Genomic DNA, 12,343 nt, shown 5'->3' with positions numbered 1-12,343 from the left:
GTAACCAAGCTACAGCCAATGGAAAAGTCACTCCAGGTCACATGACACAGCGGCCCAATCGCTGAAAGAGCCGATCTTCCGAACCCCCATGGGGGCGGGGCTATTGGGCTCCGCTACTGGGAGGCCGCTCTGTCGCCTATGCTGTTTTTCCACGCGGAATTGTACTGGATACGGCTTGTACCCGGGACAGGTAGGCATTTTTTTCGGGATGTTTCATCTTGGGCTGGGGCTCCGGGGCTTTTTGGGTTTGCGGGACGTGGGAGGCCGCCTGGGCCGAGGTCACGCCACAGACTACAGATCCCAGCATGCAGCATCACTCCCAGAATGCGTCTCTCCTTCCCAGAATGCAGCACCTGGCTTCTTCCGGCACCTGGCTTCTCTTCCGGGTGCGGTTTTCGTACCAGCTGGTTGTTGGGACACGCTAAGGAGGACTTCTCTTGGAAGGCGAGTTGTGAGCCATCAAGGACAGAGCTAGTGCCCACCACTCTTGTAGTTTTGTTGGAGAGATCGAGGAAATGGGACGGGTCCGAGGGAGAGGCCTACGGGAGCGGCTTCCCTAGGGTTGGGTCTTCCGGCCTGGGCTTTGTCTCGAAGCGGTTTGGGTTCCGACACTCTGGATCTGAAGCTGGAAGAGGGGCTGAGGCCGGAGCATTTCGCTAAGCATTCTCCTGTCCCCAGGTGGTCGGGCATCTGGTCCTGGTGGCTGGGACTGATCTCAGCACTTGCTCCAGGGTTCACCCTTGCTGTAGGAATCTGTCCTCCATTCTCAGCAAGGAAGGCAGCTAGCCAGAGGCGGCTTCTTGGTCTGCCCTGTAAGCCTGTTTCACTGAGGGCATGGTCTCTGGTGGGGCAGGCGGGAGAGAAGGAGACCTTCTCTAAGTTTTTTTCACTAAAAACTTTTTAGTGAAAGTTTTTCTAGGGCTGTTTGTCACCTATTAGGTCTTTTGCCTTCTCTAGCCACTTTTACTTGACCTCAGGATATGAAAGGTGGTCAGATCGAGGCCGTTTTTCTGCAGTCAAGTGGGAAAAGTCCCTACTGCTGGAAGAGAAACTAAACCTGGTCCGGGAGCTCCAGATTCCTGAAATGGCTGCAGCTTCTCCCTCTGAGAGGCCTGGCAGGCCTGTGTGAGGTCGTGCAGGGGGTATGATGCTGTGCTGTTTTGATTCTATCAGGCCCCAGCCTCTTGGTTTGGGCCCTAGGGTACTCATCTCCTAGTTATAGTTCTAGAAAAGGGAGTAACCAGATACTCAACACACCTCTCTGGGATGCTTCATGCCCACTCAGGATTCCCTTGTGGTGACTCCAGAAATTGTTTCTGACTCCTTGGCAGACTGGTAGCTGCACTGTAGCTGAAAGCAGTCAGGAAGGTCCCCGCTTTGCTTCACCTAGGGGTCCACAAGGAGAAAGAAACAAGTAGTTTCTCTGTTTGGGGTGCTGGGCAGCTGCTTTGCCCACATGATACATATAGGTTGGCAGCAGAGCTGGGGCTAGCCTAGGGTGCAGATTCCTTGGGGGCCTTTGCCATGTGATTTACCTAGGCTAACAAGCTCTGGAGAGCCAGTGCCTTGTGTGTGTGTGTGTTCCATATCGTCCTTGTTTAGGGCAGGGCCCACGCCTAGAGTCAAATCGCCAGAAACTGGAAGAGGCCAGGAGGGCAGTACTGGACAGGCAGCAGCCCAGTCCTGCAAGGATGGCTGACTGACCAGCACTCCTGGTGCATCAACTAGAGATGGCATGGTGAAGTTTTCTGCCAGCTTGCCCTACCCTTAAGTCCACGCTATGGTTTGGATGTGGGTTTATTTTTGGCAAAACTCAGGTTGAAATTTAATCCTGATGTGCAGTGTTGGGAGGTGGCTAATGTGGCTGGAGCTCTTATGAACAGATTATTACCCTGTTGAGAGGGAGAGTGAGCTCCCTGGGAAGTGGTTTGCTGAAGAGCCTGGCTTCTTGGGTCTTCCCTTCCTCTGACTCCCTCTCTCACCACATGATCTCTGCACACAACTTCTGCTGTGCACTGAAGCAGCATGAGCCCCTTACCAGATGAAACTGCCCAATCTTGAACTTTGCACCATAATCATAAGCCAAATAAACCTCTTTTCTATATAAATTACCTAACCTAGGGGTATTCTGTTATAGCAACACAGAATGGACTAAAACACTCTTAATGCCCTGTGGTCCCATCCACTTCCCCAGGGTGCAGAGATGCTCCCTCAGCCAGTTGCGATGACATTCCCTTCTCCTTCCAGGACCCATCCTCACACCTGCATGTAGTGGCAGGATTGTTGCCTACAACAACAGTACTCCCAGGATTTGGCTCCTGGGATGTCAGGAAGGTTTGGAAGCCACTTGCTGGGATAAGAAGGACTTTTCAATACAGCTAGTTCACAGCCCCTGTCTCAGAGCCTCAGAGTTCTCATTGCAAAGAAGGAACACCATCCCCATGTTGCAATGTTTGAGGGTTATAGGAGTGTGAGGGTCCTTCAGGCAGGACTAGGTCCCCTGATGACCCCAGTCCTGTCCCATGGACTATCTGAAACACATCCAACCACTTCTTCCCAAGTGCATAGGTGCTACGGAGCCCTGTGGAAGTAACCTTGCCTGCCTCCTCCCATCCTGCCACTCAATTGTTCTGCTTGAATGATTGCTCTTATCTTTCAAGGGAAAGCTCCCTGACTTCCTAGGCTAGGGTAGTCTCTCTGAACCCCCTTATATATCTCAGTTTGGTGAGGGTAATCGGGCACTTCTGCATTCTCATGAAGACAAATACTACATTTTTTGTGTTTGTCCAGAAATTTTCCTGAGTAAGGTAGGGTAAGGAGGGGAAGCATGCAGTTAACCCAGCTTAAGAAGGGGAGTACTGAGGGGCCTTGATAAAGGGCCATGCAGCAGCAGCTGGTGGGGAAGTGGGGAGGCATCCTGGGCCAAGGTGCACAGTCTGTGTTTGGTGGATGGTCGCGTCTGCTGGAGATGCAGCTCATAGCCCCTTCTTCCTTATCAACAAGAACCCTTGGTTTTGATCTTTTCAGTTTCTGGGAGTTAAAGTCACCTGGAGAGTCTGACCTCTTGTTGCCGAAGTCAGAATAGAATCTTAGGAAGGAGTACATGCCTGTCTCTGGCCAGTGAGGCACAGCAGCAGCCCGGGGCTCTAGGGAGGTGTTCCTCAGTCTGGGAGATACACACACAGGGTAGGGTGTTCTCTTCTGGTCCTGGGAGGTCAGTGAGCGAGGATGTAGTACTGTGCAGTGCTGTAGTGGGCTCCACTATGGGTAGTGACCACATAGGGGGAAGCCAGAGGACAAAGGCCAACATACTGGAACACCACAGACATGGAAAGAACGGGTCTTGGGCCATATTGCTGAGCCCAGGAATTGGTCAAGCCTAGAGGCAGTCCACCTTGGGCCTTCTGGACATGTGGTAGTATGAGCAACAATTTTACCATTGGAGCAGTTCTCAGCAGTATCTTATGCTCTAGTAGTCACTGTGTTATCTACCCTAAACTTAGTGCCTTAAAGCAACCAAAATTATCTCAGGTTCTGTGGGTAAGGAATTTGGGAGCAGCTTTCGTGCTAGTTCTGGCTCAGTGTCTTCCGGGAGATTGCAGTTAACATGTAGAGCCAGAGCTGAGGGATCCAATTCAACATCCACACAACGCCTCCCTTACTGGGTGGACTTCTGTGAGACAAGCTGAGCATTCTCAGAGAGGGCAGCCGCATTCTCCCAGAGCGGGGCATCCAAAGGGAAGGGGACGCTGTAGCATTTGCTCTGTCATTCCTGCCACATTCCACTCAATTGGGAGCAGGCTGCTAAGTCCAGCCTGCACTCAAGGAGAGGCAACTTAAGCTCCACCTTCAGAGAAGTGTCAACATGTGGTGATGTTTTTAAGGGCTGAGGGCATGCTGTGGACGGGTGCCATCTGGGAGTTGTGGAAGGTGGGCAGGGTGCAGTTGCATCCTCCAGGAAGGGCCTGTGTGGCCCTGGATTGAGAAACCATGCTGGGCTGTACAGGTGAGTGAGGATTGCTTTCTTCTGTCATGGGCTCAGAAACAATCCTTGGGGCTGGGGCTGGTGAAAGTGAGCCCAGAGGCCTAGACTGCACCAGCAGTGGAGAAGGAGAGATTTGGTTCTTAGAAGGTGCTTGGTGGCAAGTCCTGTTATGAAGGGAGAGTTGTGTCTTCTGGGAAGGTGGTGTCAATAGAGAGAGCCCGCAGGCCCTGTCGATGTAGGAAGCTCCTGGGGCAGAGAATAGTGTCCAGGAGGACACCTTGACGTGTGCTAGGGTTGGCACATTCACAGTCACATACAGGTCTGAAACACAGGGCAACTTAGGCCCATAAACAGCATAGACCTGCCACTCCTAGCAGCAGCTGTGTTGGCCTCCTGAAGAGCAGGTCTGGTGCTCTGCACCTGTGGGCAACTGTACACCTGTTCCTCAGCAAGGGCTCATGTCTGGGGTTCTCAGGAGGGGCTTGGGCAAGTGGAAGGCAGGTACTGGCTTCACGGAGGCCCCACCTCAGCATGTCCCTGGGTTCATGGGACCAGCTGCCACCATGCAGATCCTGGAGCCAACTGCCCCTCTAAGGTGAGAGGTGTCAGGGAGCCTGGTCCACCTGGCTCCTCTTGGAGTGGGTCCAAGAGGCACCTCTGGGGCAGTAGGCCAGAGGCTGCAGTTCCCACCACTCTGAGGTAATTGAGCAAATGTCACCTGTTCCTGCTCAGCAGGTGTCCTGAATGCTCTCTGAGCCTCTGTTTCCTCATTTACAAACCCCATTGTACTGTGAACAGGGCAGTTTCGAGGGTTAAAAGAATCTGGGTGTAAAGCATGTGGCCTGTCCTAGGCTACAGGGAGTACTCAGTGGAGCTCAGTGTTGAATCTCTGGGATGGTCAGTGACTGTCACGGTCTTGGTCTTTGAAGGTGGTCAGTGAAGGTTATGGTTCTGGGCTTTATGGGAAGGTCAGCGATGGTCACTGTCTTGGACTATAGGGGTGGTTAGTCATGGTCAGGGTCCTGAGCCTCTGGCAGTGGCCACTGCTCTTCCACTTCTGTGGAATTGTTGCAGGTGGGGTGCGGTGGGCTTGGGTCCTGGAAGCTTGGGGTTCTCCCCTTTCCCAGCCTAAAGGCTCCAGCTAAAGGAGTCTTCTCAGGCAGGGCTAGAATGTGGACCATCTCAGTCTTTCCTGCAACCCAAGAAGAGTGGTTAGGTTGAAACACAGGGCAACTTAGGCCTATAAGCAGCCTGTGCTTCAAGCTCTCCCAAGTGGAGAGTTCCGCTTGAGAAGCCCCCATGGGCTTGATGGGCCAAGGCTCATTTGAGACACTGAGTTTGTGAGATGCCCCCGGGTGGCAGGCATTCCTGAGCCTCAGAAGAAGAGGTGACAGCTGTAGGTAGGACACAGCAGCTCAGCATCTGACCAGGCAGACCTCAGCTCGCTTTGCTGGCTGCAGCCAAGGAATGGATTCTTTTTTGGTAATATTTTAGGTAAAGCTTGGGGTTTTTTCCCATTATAAAAATAATATATTCTCGGGTGGCGCCTGTGGCTCAGTGGGTAGGGCGCCGGTCCCATATGCCGGAGGTGGTGGGTTCAAACCCAGCCCCGGCCAAATTAAAAAAAAAAATAATAATAATATATTCTCTGTATAGGAATTATTTTGCTGAACTATTGGTTCCAAATGGTCATGTGTTCTTAAATTTTATGAACACTATGCAGTCAGTTTCCAGAATTGACTCCAGTCCTCTGAGGTGAGCGCATTTCTGATGTGAGTTTTTATCTGTACAATAGATTCTCTTCACACTGTGGAATTTTTTTTTTTCTGGGTGTTGTAGTCTCTTCACACTGTGGAATTTTTTTTCTGCCTGTTTGCTCGTTCATTTTGAACAAGGATAGGTTTATCTGGCCTGGGTGGGTGATAGTAAACTCCTTAGCACTCTGCCCCATGCCTGTTTGCAGCCCCTTTGTGGCTCTGTGGACACCCTTGCCAAGCCCTGTGGTTAGTTGTCATTTCCCTTCTTTTAGCTTCTGTTTTCCCAGTCTTCTGTTCTCCCAGGTGATTGCAGAGAGAAAAGGGGCAAAGAGGCTTAATAGCTGGCATCAGATTCCTCTTTAAAAGAATTGTCTATTATAGAAAATATCTTGATGGGTGCCTGGGTCAGGTAGGCTCCTGAGGGTAGGGTAGTGGGCCCTGGTCAGTTACCTTGGGGGCTCTGCCAGCTGGGCTGGAAGGTCTGATGAGGAGAGGAGGAGATAGCTAGAGACCTAAGTCTGAGGTCAGGGTGTAGAGCCCAGTGGGGTAAAGGGCCGTGGAATGGTCCCCTGAGTGTGGAGTGTAACAGCACGTTGAGAATGAGGTATCCTGATGGACTGAGTTTCTTTGTCTGTCTCTCCATGACCCCCAAGTCCAAGTACATCCTACTACCAACCTACAGTGATAGTTTCCTTTGCAGTCCCTGTGAGCCTTGTCTTGACATCCAGCCTGTGAATCCTCTTCATTGTGACCGTGTGTCTTAGTTTATTTTGTGTTGCTGTAGCAGAAAACCACAGACTGGATAATTCATAAAGAAAAGAAATTTGGTTCTTACAGTTCTGAAGGCTGGGAAGTCCAAAATTATGGCGCTCACATCTGGCGAGGGCCACCTTGCTGCGGCATTCTGTGGCAGAGGTGGGAGGGTAAGAACATTGAAGAGACTGAGAGGTCTGGACTCGCTCTTACCACAGTTCCTGATGACGAACACACTCCCGTATTAGTGGCATCCATTCACAAGGGCAGAGCCTAATCCCCTCTCACAGGTCACACCTCCCCTAACACTGTCACAATGGCAATCACATTTCAACCTAAGTTTTGAAGGGGACATTCAAACCATTGCATTTTGTCTCTGGACCTTCAAAACTCACGTCCTTAGATACAAAGTAGTCCCAAAAGTCTTAACTCATTCTGACATCAACTTGAAACTCCAGAGTCTCATCTAAATCAGATGTGGTTAAGACTCAGGATTTATTTTGAGGAAAATGCCTCTCCAGCTGGGAGCCTGGGAAATTAACAAGTAATGTGCTTCCAAAATCTTAATACAGTGGTGGGACTGGCATAGGATAGACATTCCCATTCCAAAGGAAAAAAGAGGTAAGAGTAGATAAAAGGTAACTGCTTACAATGTGGTTGTTGCCTAGGTAAGAAGAGGCCAGTCTTCCTGAGCTCGGGCTTTTTTCTCTATGTAACGTGTGGTGTTTGAGATCAATTCTCCTCTATGAGCAAAAGCTGCATGAGTGGGTGGTGAGTTCCCTCAATCCTACTCAGTTGAGGGGCCACTCTGCACTGCTGCCTGTGGCCTCTCCCTTCTGTTGGTGGCCCAGCCCTGTTGTCCGTGTCCTCTGGAAGCCCCCACACCAGCCCTCATGGCCCTTGGGCTCTAGCTACGTTCCGGGCTTGGTCTCTGCAGCCTTCATCACTTGCCCAACAAGAAGGTGGCCAAGGAGATCACCAGAGCTGTGGTGGAGAAGCACCTAGCAGCCTGCATCAGCCTCATCCCTCAGGTTACATCCATTTAAGAATAGAAGGGAAAGATCAAGAAGACAGTGAGGTGCTATTGCTGATTAAAACCCAGAGTGCCTTGGTCCCAGCTTTTGACAGGTTTTACAAAGTGGCTGAGGTGATTGCATTGCCTGTGGAAAAGGGAAATTACCCACACCGGCATTGGTTACAGAGTCAGTTTCTGACCAGCACAGTCCTACCCTGATGAGCCCTGTACCTGCCATGATCCCTCTGATTTCCAGGAGATGACTTGGAAAAGAGTAACTGATCACAAGTAAATTCAAAACTCAACTGGAAAAACAACATTGACCCTTAAAGCTGCAAAATAATCTTTGATTTCATGTCCTACATTCTGGTGTGATCTGAGAGACCAAAAAAAAAGTAGGCCCTAACGATAGGGAAACAAAAGTTACCTACAGATTGAGGATTCAGGGCCTGCCTGGCAGGGAAAATTTCTAAATTCCTATGGCTGCAAGTAAAACATACTCTTGCCAAACTCCTAACAGGAGTGGTCAGGTAAAGCATCAGCTGATGCCTATCCCAGCCCAGTGCAGTTCTGTACGGACAGAAGACTGGCCTTACAGTCTGTGGATAAGCTCCTGCAGGCCTTCCTTCAGTCGGCTCCACCAGCTTAACAGAGGCTGCACACAAACTGTCCTATAGTTGACCCTTTGATGTGAACAGCCAAGTTCCACTTCATTTTAATGCCAAAACCCCTCCCCAAAGTGAACACGGGCTGTATGTTATATTCATGTTTACATGTTGTGGGCTGTATGTTACATCCATGTTTACATGTGGGCTGTATGTAACATCCGTGTTTACATGGTGCACATGTGCTTAGTTCCCCCACCCTGCTGCGTATTTGTGACTCTGTGTGACACAGACCCTGTGGGGCATAAAACCACTGGGCCTTCCCCCCATCAAAGACAGCTCCTCTGGTCTGTCAGAGACAATCTTCCCAGTTTTCTTCACCATGTTTGCCCTTTTTCCCATTTGGAAAAAGTAAATTCCATTCTAACTTGGATAAAATTTTCTCAAAGTCCACGTGCACTAGCTTACACCCTCACGTTTTGGTGGCCTGTGCAGGGACCAGACCCTTAACCCTCAACCTTGGCATTACCAGCACAGTGAAAGAGCGGGAGACAGTGTCGGCCAAAGAACCAGGTGCTCTGGCTTTTTGTTCAGAGGGTGAAGGTTTATGGCTGTAGCCAAAGTAACAGGGCACTGTGAATTGCGCCTGCCTTTTCCTCAGGCAAGTAACAGAAGTGGCTGCCTTTCCTTTGGGAGCAGACTCGTTACTTGATTGTCAGGATGGTGCATCGATTCTGCTTGTACCCCTGCTGTCTGCTCTTGTCCTCTCAGGCTGCAAGGAGCAGATTCTCAAAAGCAGCTCTGAGGAGCGGCGGCCCCATATACCCAGGGTGGCAGGTTCGAACCTGGACCCGGCCAAACTGCAACAACAAAAAAAAAAAAGAGAGAGAAAAGAAAAAAGCAGCTCTGAATGAAGGATTTACATTGCCTCTGCTCCCCTCCTCTCACATGTGAAAACAGTCCCCGCAGGTGCCTGTCAGCAAGGGAGGGGGAGAGATACCATGTGATTGATCTTAGCCCTTACTGAGAAACTGAGTTAGGTGATTTTTCTGTTACTTATATTTTTCAGTAATTGTAGCAAGTCCATCCTTTCAGCTTTGCTAGCTCAGCCCATCCTTGAGCCATCCTGGATCGTCCGTCCCATGCCTACAGTTCTCCCAGGCTGGTGCTGTCTGATTCTACAGTCCTGTGGTCTTGGTGGTGGTTTTACTGCCATGGCTCCCACCAGACAATGTCCTGGTGGGGACTCTGTGTGGCAAGGTCCTGCCAGGGCCCCAAGGCTGTCTATGATCCTTGAAATCCAGAGGCTCGCATGGCCCCACAGTTGGCAAACTCTGTGTGTCTGCACAGCACCATGTGGGCGCCACCAAGGCTCACAGCTTATGCCCTCCCTTTCAGGGTGGCTGTGTGAGCTGCACCTGCTTGAACCGTGGTGGGAGTGGGTAGGAGACACTGTGCTGAAGTGCAGGAGCAGAGTCCTCAGGTGGTCCAGGGCAGTGAATGCTGAGGTTTCCTGGGTCCCTTTCTGGATACCCTGCCCCTAAGGCCTCTCCCTGGACCTCTGAAGCGAGGCTGGCTCCTGCTGTCGTGATGAAAGCCCCTGGCGCCATTCTGTCCTCCTGATCTCCCTAGCAAGGGGTCACTTGCTCTCCTAAACATGTCTTTTCTCTCTTTGTATGGCCAGCTGCACATTTTCCAAGTCTTCCCATTCTGCTCCTCTTTGAATTCTAAATTGTCTTTAAGTAAGGTCTCTTTGCTGACATCTAACCATTAATGCATGTGGTTAGAAATAGCCATAAAGCTCCTCTGATAGTTTGCTTAGAAATTCCTCCTGCCACTTTTAAATTCCACCTTTCATAAAGCCCTTGGGCATGTGCACAGTTCAGCCAAGTTCTTTGTGATTTTGTAACAAAGGTGGCCTTTTTTCCAGTTTCCAAAGCCTTGTTCCTCATTTTCCTCTGAGGCCACATCAGAACTGCCTTTACTGTCCATATTTCCACTGACATTGTGGTCACAGACACTTCAGTAATAGCCTGCAGCTGGTCTCTTCTGAACTCTCAGCACAGTCAGCCGAATGCTCCATTCATACCCATTCAGACTTTTTTTTTTGCGTTTTTTGGCAGGTGCTGGGTTTGAACCCGCCACCTCCAACATATGGGGCTGGTGCCGCCCACCTATTCAGGCTTTTTTAAAACCTGCTCCTCCAAATTCTTGCAGCGTCTGTTACCCAGTTCCAAAGCTACTTCATGTTTTTAGGTATGTCTTATGGCAGCAATTCCACTTCTTGGTACCAGTTTTCTATCTTAGTCTGTGTTGCTAGAACAGAATACCATAGACTAAGTAATTATGAAAGAAATAATGCATTTTTTACAGTTCTGGAGGCTGGAAAGTCCAGACTGCAGGGGCCGGCATCTGGTGAGAGCCTCCTTGCAACATCATCCCGTGGTGAAAGGTGGGAAGGAAGGAGAGCGAGAGCCGGACTTGCTCCTCTTCAGACCGCCTCTGTGGACATCAACTTGCTCTTTCAGCAGTACACTCCTGTGATAATGACATTAATCTCATTCAATAGGGCAGAAGCCTCCTCCTAATCACCTCTTAAAAGTCCCTCCTCCTTTTTTTTTTTTTTTTTTGAGAAAGAGTCTCACGGTGTCACCCTTGGTAGAGAGCTATGGCATCACAGCTCACAGCAACCTCAAACTCTTGGGCTTAAACGATTTTCTTGCTTCAGCCTCCCAAGTAGCTGGGACTATAGGCGCCCGCCACAACACCTGGCTATTTTTTTATTGTAGTTGTCATTGTTTGGCAGGCCCAGGCTGGGTTCTAACCCGCCAGCTCCAGTGTATGTGGTGGCGCCTTAGCCACTGAGCTACAGGTGCCCAGCCAAGTCCCTCCTCTTAATATTGTCACAATGGTAGTTAAATTTCAACACGAATTTTGGAAGGGAACATCCAAACCATAACATCGTTCTAGCGTGTATCTTGTTTTTAATAATTGTTTTTAAAAAATTTCCAAGGTCTCTAGCTGGTTCTTTATTTCTTTATTTATTTTTGGCTGGGGCTGGGTTTGAACCCACCACCTCCGGCATATGGGACTGTCGCCCTACTCCTTGAGCCACAGGCGCCGCCCTCTAGCTGGTTCTTTTTCATTGACTATCTGTTCTTGTTTCACAATTGCCTATTCCTATCTTACGGTTAATTCTACCTCCTTTATGTCTAAACTTTTGATTCTATGTGCTGTAAAGTCCTCTCTGACTGCCCTGTCCTGTTTTCTCAGGTAAAGTTTGCTTGTTGTGTGTGCTGCCCTTTGTCGCTGTGGACTCCATCCTGGACCGTGCCTCTCACCTTCATGCCAGAAGTTCCTTCTCTTGGACCTTGTCTCATCTGGCCTTAGGGGAGAAGCACCACCAGTAAGTCCCAGTCACAACGAGGATGGGAGAGAAACATTCTTAGAGACAAGTCTGGACTGCCTTGGACATGGCCTGAGGGACTCAGAAACCCTAATCTGGACTGGGAGGACCAGAGAGGTCCCAGGCAACATGGGGACTACACACGCAGACCTCCCCTCTCTGCTGCCTCGGGCCTCAGTTCTACCTGGCCCTCTGGAAGCCAGTCTCCTGCATCAAGCTCCCTGCCTCTTATCTAACATCACCCCAGGCCCCACTGACACTACTCTTCTATCTGTCCAGCTAGTCCCTGCTGTCCCCCAAATGCAGATCTCTCCCATGTTGTGGCCTCAGCGCTGTAGCTGCTGGTAGTTAAGTGTTGTCTGCCTGTGCTCCCACTTCCGTGTATGTGGTAGGTAGCAGCCCCCCTGGTTGTGGGGCCAGTGTGAATAGAAGTCATGGCTCACCAGAGATACTACTGTCAGCCCCTCCAGTGGCTCTTGTCCCTGGCAAGGTGCCTCAAACATTCTCGACGTCTCTTCCTCCACCAGTGTGGGGCCCTGTGTAGTCACATTGAAGAGAAGCTCCCCCACCCTCTGCTGGCCTGAAGTGGATACGCAACATAAGAAATAAAGCTTTGTTGTTTTAGACCTCTGTGTTTCATAGTTGTTTGTGGCTGGAGCATAACTTAGCTTGCCAGATATGGAGATGAACCTCTGGGAGAGGGGTGCCATGCTGACATGCGTGGATGCCGAGCTGCTGCTGCCAGAAAACCTAGAATTTGGTGTGCTCGCATGCTGTGTCACATGGAGACAAACATCTGGTGAAACTCATCTGGTGTGAGAT

The 12,343-nt window shown here is 50.2% G+C and overlaps 1 long non-coding RNA gene across 1 annotated transcript; it reads left to right on the top strand.

Annotated features, from left to right (window-relative positions):
- The first annotated feature begins 53 nt into the window (after window positions 1-53).
- LOC128590867 (uncharacterized) lies at window positions 54-12,147 on the top strand. Its single transcript, XR_008381354.1, has 2 exons — window positions 54-190; window positions 11,389-12,147. It is a non-coding gene; the product is annotated as an uncharacterized LOC128590867 (long non-coding RNA).
- The last annotated feature ends 196 nt before the right edge of the window (window positions 12,148-12,343 follow it).

The sequence above is a fragment of the Nycticebus coucang genome, chromosome 7, assembly GCF_027406575.1.
Source record: "Nycticebus coucang isolate mNycCou1 chromosome 7, mNycCou1.pri, whole genome shotgun sequence".
NCBI lineage: Eukaryota > Metazoa > Chordata > Mammalia > Primates > Lorisidae > Nycticebus > Nycticebus coucang.
Note: the sequence above shows the minus strand (reverse complement) of the source record. Positions and strands in the feature narration are given on the sequence as shown.